We start from the raw sequence: 14,113 nt of genomic DNA, 5'->3' as shown, positions 1-14,113 counted from the left end.
GAGAAAACAATGTCTTCAGAGCTTGGGGAGAAGGAACCATCCTGGGAGAGCTGCAGCTAAGGAAGGAAGCTACCAGTGTTAAAACCACATTCCCCCAGGAGGTAGGAAATGGTGAAATTAATACACTGACCTCTACCTTCTCCCTACAACCCTGGCAAAACCCAACCACCAGAAATCAATCAGTCTATAAAGGAGCCTGGATGACACAATCCCTAGAGATGGCCTCCAGGAAGGAGGCAAAGAAAGGCAAGAAAGTGGATCATGGGTGGTCAAATGAAGAACAACTGCCACAAGTATAAAAGAAGATTTTCTTGAGATAGTAAAGAAAATAGACCACATAAATGAGGAAGGAAGTCCAATATGGCAGAAACCTTCACATCAAGTGTCAATGCTACTGCAGTTTACTCTCATATTTTTTCTCCTTGTAGTAGGTATATTTGTCTTTATTTTTTCCAGTTGAGCCTAATTATTGGCCTTATCTTCCTAAACATTGTTTTTATATATCAAAATTTTAACTATTACAGAAATTCTCAAGCATCTATGAAAGGAGAGAGAATAATATAATATACCACTATACCACCCAGCTTCAACAATTAAAACTCTTGGGCAGGGGCACCTGGCTGTCTCAGTCAAAATTGTGTGCAACCCGTGGTCTTGGGGTAATGAGTTTGAGCCCCTCATTGGTGTAGAGGTTACTTAAATAAATAAAACTTAAAAAAAATGCCGTGGACAATCTTTCCTCCTCTATAATACCAACCATTACCCATACCCAAATTATTTTAAAGCAAATCCCAGACATCATACATACATATTTCAGGCATATCATTAAAGACAAGGATTCTTTAAAACATAAGTACAATATCATTATCACACCTAAAAAATTAGCCTTAGTTAGCATCTAAATACCAGCAAATACACAATCAGATTTCACAGTTCCCTGATTGCCTTACAAAAATTTATTATACTTTGTTTTTTGGATAAGAATCCCAGTAAGATCTTGGTTCATTTGAGCTGCTGTAACAAAAATACCATAGACTGGGTGGCCTAAACAACAAACATGTGTTGTTCACAGTTCTGGAAGCTGGGAAGTCCATGGTCAAAGCAGATTCAGTGTTGAGGATGGACTTTCTGATTCATAGGGAGCCATCTTCTTGCTGTGTCCTCCTATGGAGGAAGTGGGAAAGGATCTCTCTGGGATGTTTTTTATAAGGGCACTAATGCCTTTGATGAGCACCTATCCCTGAGATCTGATCACATCGTAAAGGCCCTGTTCTTCAAATCCCATCGCACTAGGGGCTAGGGTTCAACATATGAATTTTGAGGGGACACATTCAGTTTATACATTGCAATAATTTGATGTCTTCTCTTGATCTATGGGGTTCTTCTTTTTTAAATACCTTGCAACTTTTTGTTAAAGATAAAAAAAAGGTTAGTTGTTTCCCACAAGGCTAGATTTTCTGATTTTGTCCCTAGGGGTGTCATTTAAAACATTCCTCTGACCTAGTCTACACTGATGCTTCAATTTAGAGTGTTGACCACATTCAGATTTGATATTTGGGGTGGGGAGGGCAAGACAATTTCACAGGTAGTGCTATATTCTTCCCTTAGGAAGCCCATGTTGGCTAGTTATCTTTGACTGTGTGTGTGTGTGTGTGTGTGTGTGTGTGTGTGTGTGTTAGCAGTTGATGATGACAGTTGGCTAGATTCCTAATTTACTAGGAACTGAAAAATGGAGATACTCTATTTCTATTATTATTCTTGACTGTTGGCTAGTATATTTCTTTTTCAAGATTTTATTTATTTATTTGAGAGAGAGAGAGAGAGAGAGAAAGAGCACAAGCAGGGAGGGGGCCGAGGGAGAGAGAGAAGCAGGCTCCCTGCTTAGCTGGGAGCCTGAAGTAGGGCTCAATCCCAGGCCCCTGGGATCATGACCTGAGCCAAAGGCAGACGCTTAACCCACTGAGCCACCCAGATACCACTAGCTGTTGTACTTCTATAAAAAGAAGTTTTCCATTTTTCAATTATTGGATTGCTTTGTGGTACAACTAATATAGGAACAACAAAGTAAATGCTTGATTCTTTGTTCTTAACCAGTTTTTAAAATAATGAGTTAGTTCCCTGTCATCCTCCAAAGATGACCAATGATATTTTTTTCTTTAGTGTCATTATGAACTCACAAATTTTGAACATATTTGAAGTTTTTTAATATCTTGTAGTTATTATTATAATAATTAATGCTCAAATTTCTCCATCTTTAGCCAATGGAAATCTATGTAAGTTGGTTCCAAGTCCTCCTCCTCTTTTTTTTACTAGGTGCAGTGTTTCATAATATAGTATATATCCTTATATGTATTATGAGGTGTTTTTTTTATTAAGGTAAAATTGACATGCAACATTATATGTGTGCAGGTGTGTAACATAATGATTCAATATTGTATATCTTGCAAAATAGTCACCAAACCAGTCTAGTTAATATCCATCACTATTCATAATTATAGAATGTTTTTCCTGTAACAAGTTTAAGGTGGCAGCTTTCAATATGCAATAAATATTATTAACTATAGTCACCATACTATACATTACATCTCCATGACTTATTTATTTTATAACTGGAAGTTTGTACCTTTTGACAATCTTCACCCATTTTGCCCACTCCCCACCTCCTGCCTCTGGCAACCATCAATCTGTTCTCTGCACCTATGAACTTTTTGTTTTGTTTTTGGTTGTTTAGATTTTACACATAAGTGAAATCATATGGTATTTGTCATTGTCTGACTTATTGCACTTAGCCTAATGCCCTCAAGGTCCATACATGTTTTTGTAAATGCAAAGATTTCATTCTTTTTCATGGCTGAATAATATTCCATTATAAGCATCTCACATCTTCTTTATCCATTCATTTGTCAATGATGGACACTTATGTTGTTTCCATATTCCAAGTCCCTTTCATACAAACCTTTCTAGTCCTGGTAGTTTTCTTATTGTTTGGTATTTTAAGATACTTCAGCCTGACCTTTTATTTTGCTTGCTCCAGAACTGGAATCAGCCATTTCTCCAAAGAGTTCTGGTGCTCATTCCAATTCATTTGAACATAAACAACTGGATAGCAGCAAGGAGTACCTGTAGTGACCAGATTATGACCTCAAAATAAATAAAATCTTTAAAAAAATAAAATTAAAAAAATAAAAAATAAAGATAAAGTATATCATGAGTTCACATTAAAAACTTATGTTAAAATCCAACTCTACGGAGTTTTTACATAGGCCTTGATCTTTACTTAAACTCCTTTCTCCTACTCTAAAAATTCTGATTTTTAAAAAAATATTTATTTATTTACTCATGAAGACACAGGAAGAGAGAAAGGCAGAGACATAGGCAGAGGGAGAAGCAGGCTCCTAGCAAGATGCCTGATGCGGGACTCGATCCCCAACCCTGGGATCACAACCTGTGCCAAAAGCGATGCTCAACCACTGAGCCACCCAGGTGTCCTCAAAAATTCTGATTTTAAACAAACTGGACATGACTCATTTGTTTTATCTCAAACTACACATATAAAAGTTGCAGATTAATAGTACAAATACTACCTCTGTCACAGGTTGGGTTTTCTGGAAGCAGACATTGAGATAGAGTTAGGATACAACATGAGAAGGGTGAGGCTGTGGAGCAGAATTAGGCAGACTCCACCCATGTTTACCATGAACTCCATTAATATGGTTATTGAAAAATAGTTGAAGATTATTTTTATTTTATTTTATTTATTTATTTGAGAGAACGAGAGTGAGAGCACAAGTGGTGGGGAAGAGCAGAGCAGGGAGCCTGATGTAGGGCTCACCCCAGGATCCTGGGATCATGACCTAAGCTGAAGGCAGATGCTTAACCGACTGAGCCACCCAGGTGCCCCGGTTGAAGATTATTTTTATGATTCTTAGTTTTTTGGGTATACACCTCTAGTTATATGCAATTGAATTACTATATTTCAGAGACATTTAGACTAATGTCTCTCTCTGTAGTTATGACACCAACAGGATCTATTTTTAAGTTCCTTTGATTATATTTTAATTTTCCATCTATTTTATATGATTAGGTGAAACATATACATGGTTCCAAAATCAAATATATGAACAAAATATATTTGAAGAAATCTTTCCCCTCATTCTCTCCCTCCCTATAGGCAACTTAATTTTTAAATGTAATGGTTTGTCCTTCCATTATATATATATTTTTTTTTTAAAGATTTATTTATTTATTAGAGAGAGACAGAGAGAAGGAGAGAGAGGGGATGGGTTGAGGGAGAAAGGAACTTTAGCAGACTCCTTACTGAGCTCAGAGCCCAATGTTGGGCTTGATCTTACGACCCTGAGATCACGACCTGAGCTGAAACCAAGAGTCAGATGCTCAACCAACTGAGCCACCCAGGGGCCCCCTTCCATTTTTTTATTAATTTTAATCACTTTATTACATACTTTTAAATAAACAAACTACTTTGTTTGGTGATTAGAATAATTTTGTTAAGCCTTACATTTGTCTAGAACATCACAGTTTACAGAAGTCTTCTTTAATCCACGATTGCATTGTGTAAGAGGAAAAAGTACCACTAATCCTCTTGACAGACCTAATCTCAAGTGAAGTCTGATTTTAAAGACACACATTCTCCGCTCTTTAAAATGAAAAAGGTATATTGCCAATCTGTGCTTTTTACATCCAAGTCATCACACTGGGGTATGCATACCAGCATATTAAAGAGTCTTTTCGAAGAACGAAGGACGTGCCATAGGTTAACTAATGCTTTCTTCTGGCTGTTGGCTCAGGCTTCTCTATTCTTTTCTGGTTCCACTCCAACAGCTAAATTAAATGAATAAGAATTTATAATTCACTTCCACAGTGCAGCACATATGATTTGAAACATGGTTGCTAGGTGCTGCGGAGGATAGAAGTGCTTGACTCCAGAAGCTAGGAATCAAGTGGATTTTTAAAACCATTTCAACAACCTCCCAGCATTTTTGTCATTGAAAACAGTCCTACTTCACCTAGAATTTATATTATCTAGGAAGCATCACCAAGCATAAGACTTCGAACCAGAGTTTAGAAATAAATTGAGTAGCTTCTGCTTCGTTTTTCTTGTGAGATTGATTGTGGAACAACTGCCTTGTGACTTCAGGGTCTAACCCGTGGTTCTCTAAAACCATACCCCTGGGTCTTCAACATTTCTGTGTGGGGGGCTAGCAGTTTTAAAGATTTTATTTATTTATTTGAGATGGAGCAAGAGAGAGCATAAGCTGGGAGAGGAGCAGAGGGAGAAGGAGAAGCAGACTCCCTGCTGAGCAGGGACACCTCCCCAACCCCCACAACACGGGGCTCAATCCCAGGACCCCAAGATCATGACCTGAGCTACAGACAGTTAATCGACTGAGCCACCCGGGTACCCCTCTCTCTAAGGTTTTGAATTAGAACCTCCAGAACTGATTGAAACAGTATCGTGAAGGATCTACAAACAAATGTATAGACTGAAAATTTTTTTACTTCATATCTTATTTCTAAAAACCTCATATTTAGGAAAGAAAGTAAAAGAAAGTAAAAAAAAAAAAAGGCAAAATGATTTTGATTTTTTTTTCTGATGTTGTCAACCTTTTTAACTTCCTTTAGGAAGTTAAGAGTGCAAAGGTCTATCATTATAAAGCTTGGGGTCTGCGGATAGGAAGGTATTGTCTCGCTGCTTTTATTTTATTTTATTTTATTTTATTTTATTTTATTTTATTCGCTGCTTTTAAATTGCAAAGATACAACTGAAATTATAAATCCAAATCTCATGATCTTGTACATATTCACTTTCTAGCTGCTACAGTTATGAATGAAATAGGTGATAATACTAATGCTATTACTATACTACTGAATAGCTTTTGAATTTAGTGAATACTTACCTAGTATTAGACCGGGGATCAACAAAGTATGGTTGGTAGGCTAACTCCAGCCCACTGTCTGGATTTAGGATCCTAAAAAATCCTACCTTCATTTCTATTTCAGCTTCTTCTTAATGTGCTAATTTCTTTTTTCTTTTCTTTTCTTTTTTTTTTTTTTTTTTTTAATAATTGAAAGAGCTTGACTTTCTGGCTAGCTAACTTTGATGTATGGGGTCCAGAGTGAGCTTTAGTTCCTGCCTAAGAGTGATTTTGCATTTTGAAATGGTTGGGGAAAAAATATCAAAGGAAGAGTAATGTTTCCTGGCACATGAAAATTATATATGCAATTTAAATTTCAGCTTCCATAAATAAAGTTTAAGTGGCATCTTAACATGCCCATTCATTTACATATTGTCTAAGTCTGCTTCTTCTCCACTACAGAACTGAGATGGAGTAACAGAGACCATATAGTTCATAAGGCTTATTTTCTATTTGGCTTTTTATATATAAGGTTACCGACCCCTGTACCAAGTAGACCAGGGCCCCATGGAACTTACCATCAAGATACTGTCTCATTTAAACCTCACAAATCTAAGAAAGGAGGTATAATATTATTATCTCCATGAAGTGTCTGAGACATGTTGTTATTCTGCTCACAAGGCAACTGAGGTGCAGAGAGGTTAAGAATCTTGTCAAAATCCACATGGATCCGTGAGGGAGGAGGACTCTGCAGCTCACTCTAGACCCCAGGACATGTCTTCCCATCCAAGTGGGATGGCGACTAAGTTATAATCTTTAAATTGAAAAAAAAAAAAAAAAAACCAACCTGGGACACCTGGGTGGCTCAGTGGTTGAGGACCTGCCTTCAGCCCAGGGTGTGATCCTGGAGTCCCGGGATAGAGCCCTGCATCGAGCTCCCTGCAGGGAGCCTCCTTCTCTCCCTCTGCCTCTCTCTGTATGTCTCTTATGAGTAAACAAATAAAATCTTTAAAAAAATCCCAAACAACTGACTATGAAGACAGTAGAATAGTAATGAAGATATTCTCCTATCAATGGACTTGTTTTTGGACTGTTCTAGATTCACAGAAAAATTGAACCTATACTACAGACAGTATCAAAATACTGCCCCAGGCAGCTCGTGTGGCTCAGCGGTTTAGCGCTGCCTTTGGCCCAGGGTGTGATCCTGGAGACCCGGAATCGAGTCCCATGTTGGGTTCCCAACATGGAGCCTGCCTGTTTCTCTGCCTCTCTCTCTCTCTCTCTCTCTGTACCTCTCATGAATAAATAAATAAAATCTTTAAAAAAAACAAAATACTGCCCCACCTCTGCACACTGTTGCCCTATTAGTAACCTTTTACATTAATGTGCTACATTTGTTAAGATGAATGAGCCAATATTGATGTATTATTAACTATAGCTCACACTTTATTCACATTTCCTTACTTTTTCCCTTATGTCCATGTTTTGCCCAGCATCCCATCCAGGATGTCACATTACATCCAGTTGTCATGCCTCTTTAGGGTCCTCTTAGTTATGACAGTTTCTCAAACTTTCCTTGGTTTTGATGACTATTTTGAGGAGTATTGGTGAAGTGTTTTGTGGAATCTGCCTCAGTTTCAATTTGCCTGTTCTTTTTGTAATGGTAACTAGGATTATGGGTTTGGGCAGGGATAACCACAAAGGTAAGTGTCATTTCCATCACATAAAAGATCTAGACTATCAAGGTGATTTTTAGCTGTTGGTGTTGACTTTCATCACCTGGCTGAAAGTAGTATTTGTCAGGTTTCACCACTGTAAAGTTATCCCTCCCTCCCTCACCACCTTTCCATACTTTGGAGGGAAGTCATTATGCACAGCCCCTACTTAAGGGATAAGGAGTCCTGCTCTCTTTTAGAATGGAGTATCTACATAAACTATTTGGAATTCTTTACAAGATATTTGTCTCTTCTCCTCTTTAGTGATTTACTCAATCATTTATTTATATCAGTATGGACTCTCGGATATTTATTTTAAACTTTGGGTCATAATCCAACACTACTTTATTTTTTTGCTCAAATTTTTCCGATTTTGGCCATAGAACTCTTTCAGTTGAATCCTGTATCCCTTTAAAACACTCTCATAAATGTGTTTTGTTGTTGTTAAAACTTTCTTAGTTTATGGCTCTACAAAATGTTCTGGATCATCTTGTATAGCTCGTGTCCCAGTCCTAAAATCAGCTATTGCACCAGGATTTTTGGTTTCTTCTACTGGATAGTAGTATTAGAAACCAACATCTGAGCAATGGATATACTTGTAACGACCAAGGTGTTATTTCTCTTAGGCCCTCTAAGCTGCCAAGACAAGAAATATTTGTGTATATTAATCTGTGTGTGGTGAGCCAAAAATGTGCCTCCTCCTCCCTCTTCAAAACAAGATACCTACCTCAAATCCCTGGCTTCTTTCACTTTCATTGAAATGCAACATGCATTTCGGGTTCCTCCATGTCTTGCTGTGGCTAAGTAGCTCATTTCTTTTTATTCCAGAATAACATTTCATTATATGGATATGGTATGGTTGTGTTGTGACCTCATTGATTTTTTAACACAAACAGTTAAATACCTAGCAGTGCAATTACTGAATCGTTTGATAAAACTAGATTTAGTTTGAGGATAGCAAGGATATTTAAAGACACTTATTCTAGAAAACAAGCATTTCAGGGATATCTTTACTCTTTTTTTTAAAAAAGGTTTGATTGATTGATTGATTGATTGGTGGGGCAGTAGAGGAGGGAGGAGCAGAGGGAGAGGGACAAGCAGACTCCACGCTGAGCACAGAGCCTGAATCAGGAGTTGAACTCAGGACCCTGAGAGTCATGCCCTCAGGAGCCAAAATCAGGAGTCAAAATCAGGAGCAGACGCCCGACTGACTGAGTCACCCAGGTGCCCCAGCCTTAGTCTTTTAGATGGGAGAATCCATTATGTTTTAGCATCTGATTGTCTTTTCTATGTCCTTATTCTCCATGTCATTTATTGAAAAACTCTGAATTAGATAATTTTTAAAAATAATTTTACTACTGGGGTGCTTGGGTGGCACAGTTCGTTCAGGGTTCGACTGTTGGTTTTGGTCTGGGTCATGATCAGGGTCATGAGATCAAGCCCCACATCAGGTTCCACACTCAGTGCAGAGTCTGCTTGAGATTGTCTCTCCTCCACCATCGGTTCCCCCACACACACTAAAATAAACAAATAAATCTTTTTTTTTTAATTTTTATTTATTTATGATAGTCACAGAGAGAGAGAGAGGCAGAGACACAGGCAGAGGGAGAAGCAGGCTCCATGCACCGGGAGCCTGATGTGGGATTTGATCCCGGGTCTCCAGGATCGCGCCCTGGGCCAAAGGCAGGCGCCAAACCGCTGCGCCACCCAGGGATCCCACAAATAAATCTTTTTTAAAAATATAATTTTACTACCTTCATATATTTAGAGTTAGGAAATCAATGGTCAAGTTTGCACTGATTAATAAAGTTCTTATTTACTAATAAAGAAAAAGTTTTTCACTAACAGATAAGAATTATCAAATGTAGTTCAATATACATAACTAGATTTGAAAATTGTGTGAAAGCAATTTGTTCACTAATATCTGCCTGACATTCTTTACACTTTTATTAGGATAATAAGCTTGCCCCTTCTCTTCCCTACCACCCATAAGGTAACCTGTGTGCCTATAGTCTACTTCCATTATTTTTCTTACACATAACTTATGTTCAATATTTCCCCCAATTTCCTTGAAGCAGGAACTATACTCTTTTCAAAGCTAATTCTTAGCTCAAAGTCTTATATATACTGGCCACTCAGCAAATGTTCATTAGGAGGAGTCATGGATGCTCTTGAAGGTAGAAAGAACTTTTGTTGTAGTTAGGGCATCTTTTAGACAAATAACCATCATCCCAGACCTTGTCTGGACTACCACATATTTTAAATCAGTGGAGTCTGAATTAATAAGCTAACTACCAAAGCATTTATGCCTCCCTATTCAGTACCTTTCACATTTTACTTCCACTCAGTATTTATTATTTATTATGAACTCAGCAATGTACAGTCAAACACAGCCTGTACATCTTGTCCCCTACCCCAAAGTCAGCACTGTACCCGTGGTAATTAACTACCATCAGATAGATGTCTGGACTCACGAGATCCCATAAAGACTAAGCAAGCCAAAAAGTTTTTGAGAAAAAATGGAGAAAATTTCAAAAAGCCAAGAAATGTGAGATTAGTAAAGAGAAAGAGTGAGATGTGGAAGATCCTCAAAGGTCTTGCAGCCAGGACAAAAGAAAGCCACCATACAGGAGGGAAGGTAAGACCAGAGATCAGATGGACACAAGCTTTCATAATAGCTGAAGCTAGCCACAGTGGAGGGCTCAGCCCTCTGAGAGGCAGACTGGTTGGCAACCTACAGCAGATTCAGCAATAAAATTTTCTAGTATTAGGCAGAAATGAAAAGCTGAGATAGAAATCAAGTTCAGTTTTAGGAAAATTTTAGGAAAACTAAAAAGGTACATTTTTATACACCTGATGCTATGAGAAATCCAGGCTTACTACCACTATTATCCTTCAGTATGCACTTCAAATACACTCTCCTCTCTGAAGTCTTTCCAGATTATTTCTCAGGTTGGAATTAACTAGCCTTGAGAACCCAACACTCATGTGTTATAGACTGAATATTTACATCCTCCTCAAATCCACATGTTGAAATGTGAAGTGATGGTTTGGGAGATGGGCCTCTAGGAGACAACTTATAAAGGTAGAGCCTTCAATAATGGGATTAGTACCCTGATAAGAAGAGGATAAAGAGACAGCTCACTCCTTTATCAGCCATGTAAAGACATAATGAAAAGTCAGCATATGATCCTCATCAGAATTCAAACATGCTGGCACCCTAATCTGGGCCTTTCAACCTCCTGAGCTGTAAGAAATAAATTCCTGTTGTTGAGAAGCCATCAAGTTTATGATATTTTGTTATAGCAACCCAAAATAAGACATCATGCGACTTGTAAAACTCATTTTAGCATATATCCCACATACTTCATGCATCACAGTTATTTACAAAAAGACAAGAGTGTCATTATCTCCTCTTTTTTCTCCTATATACAGTGATTCATAGGAAAGTACTTGGTGATTACTCTTTGAATTGAAAATATTGGTTTAAAATAGACTGGCAGTAGAATGAGAATAGCATCTCAGGAATTAAATACATCATAAAATCAAGCACTTAATTAAAAAGCATTTGAGGGCGACTGGGTGGCTCACTCAGTTAAGCATCTGCTCTTGAGTTTGACTCAGGTCATGATCTCAGGGTTGTGGGATTGAACTCCATGTCGGGCTCCCCGATCAGCAGGGAGTCTGCTTGAGATGCTCCCTGTCTGCGTCTCCCTGAGCTTGCAGTCTTTATCTCTTTCTAAAATGAATACAAAAAATCTTAAAAATAAAAAGCATTTGGAAAGACAAAAATGAGAACAGTGACTGTTGGATGGGAACTTCTCAAAGCAATAGAAATTGGGGGAATAAGGATAATGTAGGTGAAATAAGCCCACGGGATTTTAGGGGATTAAGTGTTTATTTACTCTCTAAGACAGCTAAAAGTCTTGAACAACCTAATTTTAGATTTACTGAAGATCAAAGATCAACAGGATGTGGAGGAAAACGAGCCCTTATGCACTGTTGGTAGGAATGTAAATAGATGCAGCCACCAGAAAACAGTATGGACGATCCTAAAAATGTTTAAAAAATAGAACTACCACATGATCCAGTAATTCTACTTCTGGGTATTTATCCAATGAAAATGAAAACACTTACTTTTTTAAGTAAAAAGATATATGCAACCCCCTTTTCATCACAGCATTATTTACAACAGCCAAGATATGGAAACAACCCAAGTGTCCATCAACAACCGAATGGATAAAGAAAATGTGCTATATTTTGGCTGGGGTGCCTGGGTGGTTCAGCTGGTTAAATAGTCAACTCTTGGTTTCAGCTCAGGTCATGATCTCAGGGTCATGAGATCAAGCCCTGTGTCGGACTTTGCGCTCAGTGGGGAGTCTGCTTCTCTCTCTCTGCTTCCCTTTGCCCTTCCTGTCACTGTGCACTCTCTCTCTCAAATAAATAAATACATCTTTTTTTAAAGGAATATTATTTGGCCACAAAAAACAATGAAATCTTGCTATTTGCAACAAAATGAGTGAAACCGGAGGGCATTATGCTAAGTGAAATAAGCCAGACAGAGAATAAATACCATATGATCTCACTTATATGTAGAAACTGAAAAAATAAATAAATAAAACCTAAGACCATAGATACAGAGGACAGATTGGTGGTTGCCAATGGGGCAGGGGGGTGGACAAAAATGGGTGGAAGGTGTCAAAAGGCACAAATTTCCAGTTATAAAATAAATAAGTCAAGGTAATGTAATGTACAGCATGGTGACTATAGTTAAGAATACTGTATTCCATATGTGAAAGTTGCTAAGAGAGTAAATCTTAAAAATTCTCACCACAAGAAAAAAATTAAAACTATGCACAAAGATAGGTGTTAACTAGACTTATGATGGTCATTTAATAATATATGCAAATACCAAATCATTGTGTTGTATACTTGAAACTAACATAATGTTATATGTTGATTATACCTCAATAAAAATGTTTTCAAATAAAATAAAATTACATTGTAAAGACAGTAGAGCTAATAATAGTTATCACATGCAAACTTTAAAAAATATTATCAAAGTTAGCTTATACCAGACAGAAAGCTGCCAAGATTCATTTTCTTTTGGTAATGGCATTTAAAAAAATAGATGCAGTAGAATTATTTCATACATGGATGTTAGGTTCTAATCTAAGACAAAAATTGAGTTACTCAACATTCCTCCTTAAAATTCCTCAAAACACAGAAAAAATAGAGTGTATATATTAGTGATCAGTTTTCTTGTCAAGTACATGTGGTTGAATCCATATAATTTTAAAGTCATGAGATATGCTAGACCTCCACTATATAGCACTGGGCAAATAAGAATGCTAAAAATACATTTCATTAGTATCTATTCATAATTTATACTGGTTTTGTCGATTTGCAGATAGCTGTTATTCGTTTGGTAAGTAAGTCTAGCATACACAACAAAGAAGAAAAGGTCCTCTGGGTTAGAGAAACATGCCTCCATTTCCTGAGATTAAGATCGTGTGCACTGGGGCAGGAATTGGGAAGGCCTCAAGGGATCTGAGTTCGCAGTAATGTTGTACACGTATACATGCTCTCACAGAGGAGGGGCGAAGACACAAGCTATGAAATGATCACTGAAAACCTGGAACCTGCTTTGTTGACCATGAAATCCTGCCGTAATTATCACACTCCTTATAATATACATTTCATGGCTTAATATAGCCTTATCAAACTCAAGAATGAAATTCTTTTCTGCCTTTAGGATTTCATGTTGTCCAGGCGTGAGCTTTTGGAAATGCTATGTGGCCTGCAACTGTTACTGAATGGCTGCACCTATTAGACCACAGCCTAGAGACTGGATAGAGTGATCTGATTTTGAATGGTTAGTAAAACCAGTTTTACTTGGCTTTAGAGTATATGCAGGTGTGTAGCTGACATAATCGAGTCAAACGCTTACCTCTGAGATCCTGAGTTTACTGAAAAGAGAAAGAGGCTTTCTTCCACTAGAACAATGTCAGCTCCAACTTTTTAATACTACTCTCAGAGGCTTTCTAAAATATCCCTGATTACTTTCATGACCAGTGGTTTTGTCTTGTTTCTCTTTCCCACAGGTCTTAAAATAGCTATTCCTTTTAGTGGTACTCGAAGTCTTTGAGCACTAGAAACATCTGTACACTTTTTAAAAAATTCCTATCTTTCCACCCCCAAAACTAGAAGTAGAAATGATTTCATCTTTGTTCTTTAGTGACTGCTTTATTATAGTTATTAGCTTTGGCATTTGGCATTAGCTTTTGCCAGACAATTATGAGTCACTCAGAAACATACATACTTTGTTGGTATTGACTGTTCTCATATTTAATAATTTCGAAACCAATTCTTAGAACCTATCACTAATTAGTGTGCTAAAGTTACTTGTGCATATATCTAATTTCTTCTGTGTTAGATTATAAGCAAACTGAGAGGTAGGGTCCTATACTATGCCTTATAATAAATGCATGAATGTTCTTTTTTTCTTATAAAAAATATACA

General features: G+C 37.4%; 1 long non-coding RNA gene across 3 annotated transcripts in view; it reads left to right on the top strand.

Annotated features, from left to right (window-relative positions):
- Nucleotides 1-14,113, top strand: part of LOC140638475 (uncharacterized) — an 83,765-nt gene that overhangs the window by 27,422 nt on the left and 42,230 nt on the right. The window contains exon 7 of one of the 3 annotated variants that reach the window (XR_012035506.1): nucleotides 13,347-13,466. The exons of the other annotated variants lie outside the window; for them this stretch is intronic. This is a non-coding gene — a long non-coding RNA (uncharacterized lncRNA). The remainder of the gene's footprint in view (nucleotides 1-13,346; nucleotides 13,467-14,113) is intronic. 3 annotated transcript variants of the gene reach the window in all.

Source organism: Canis lupus, chromosome 1, assembly GCF_048164855.1.
Source record: "Canis lupus baileyi chromosome 1, mCanLup2.hap1, whole genome shotgun sequence".
Classification (NCBI taxonomy): Eukaryota; Metazoa; Chordata; class Mammalia; order Carnivora; family Canidae; genus Canis; species Canis lupus.
This window is presented reverse-complemented; position numbering and strand designations above follow the sequence as displayed.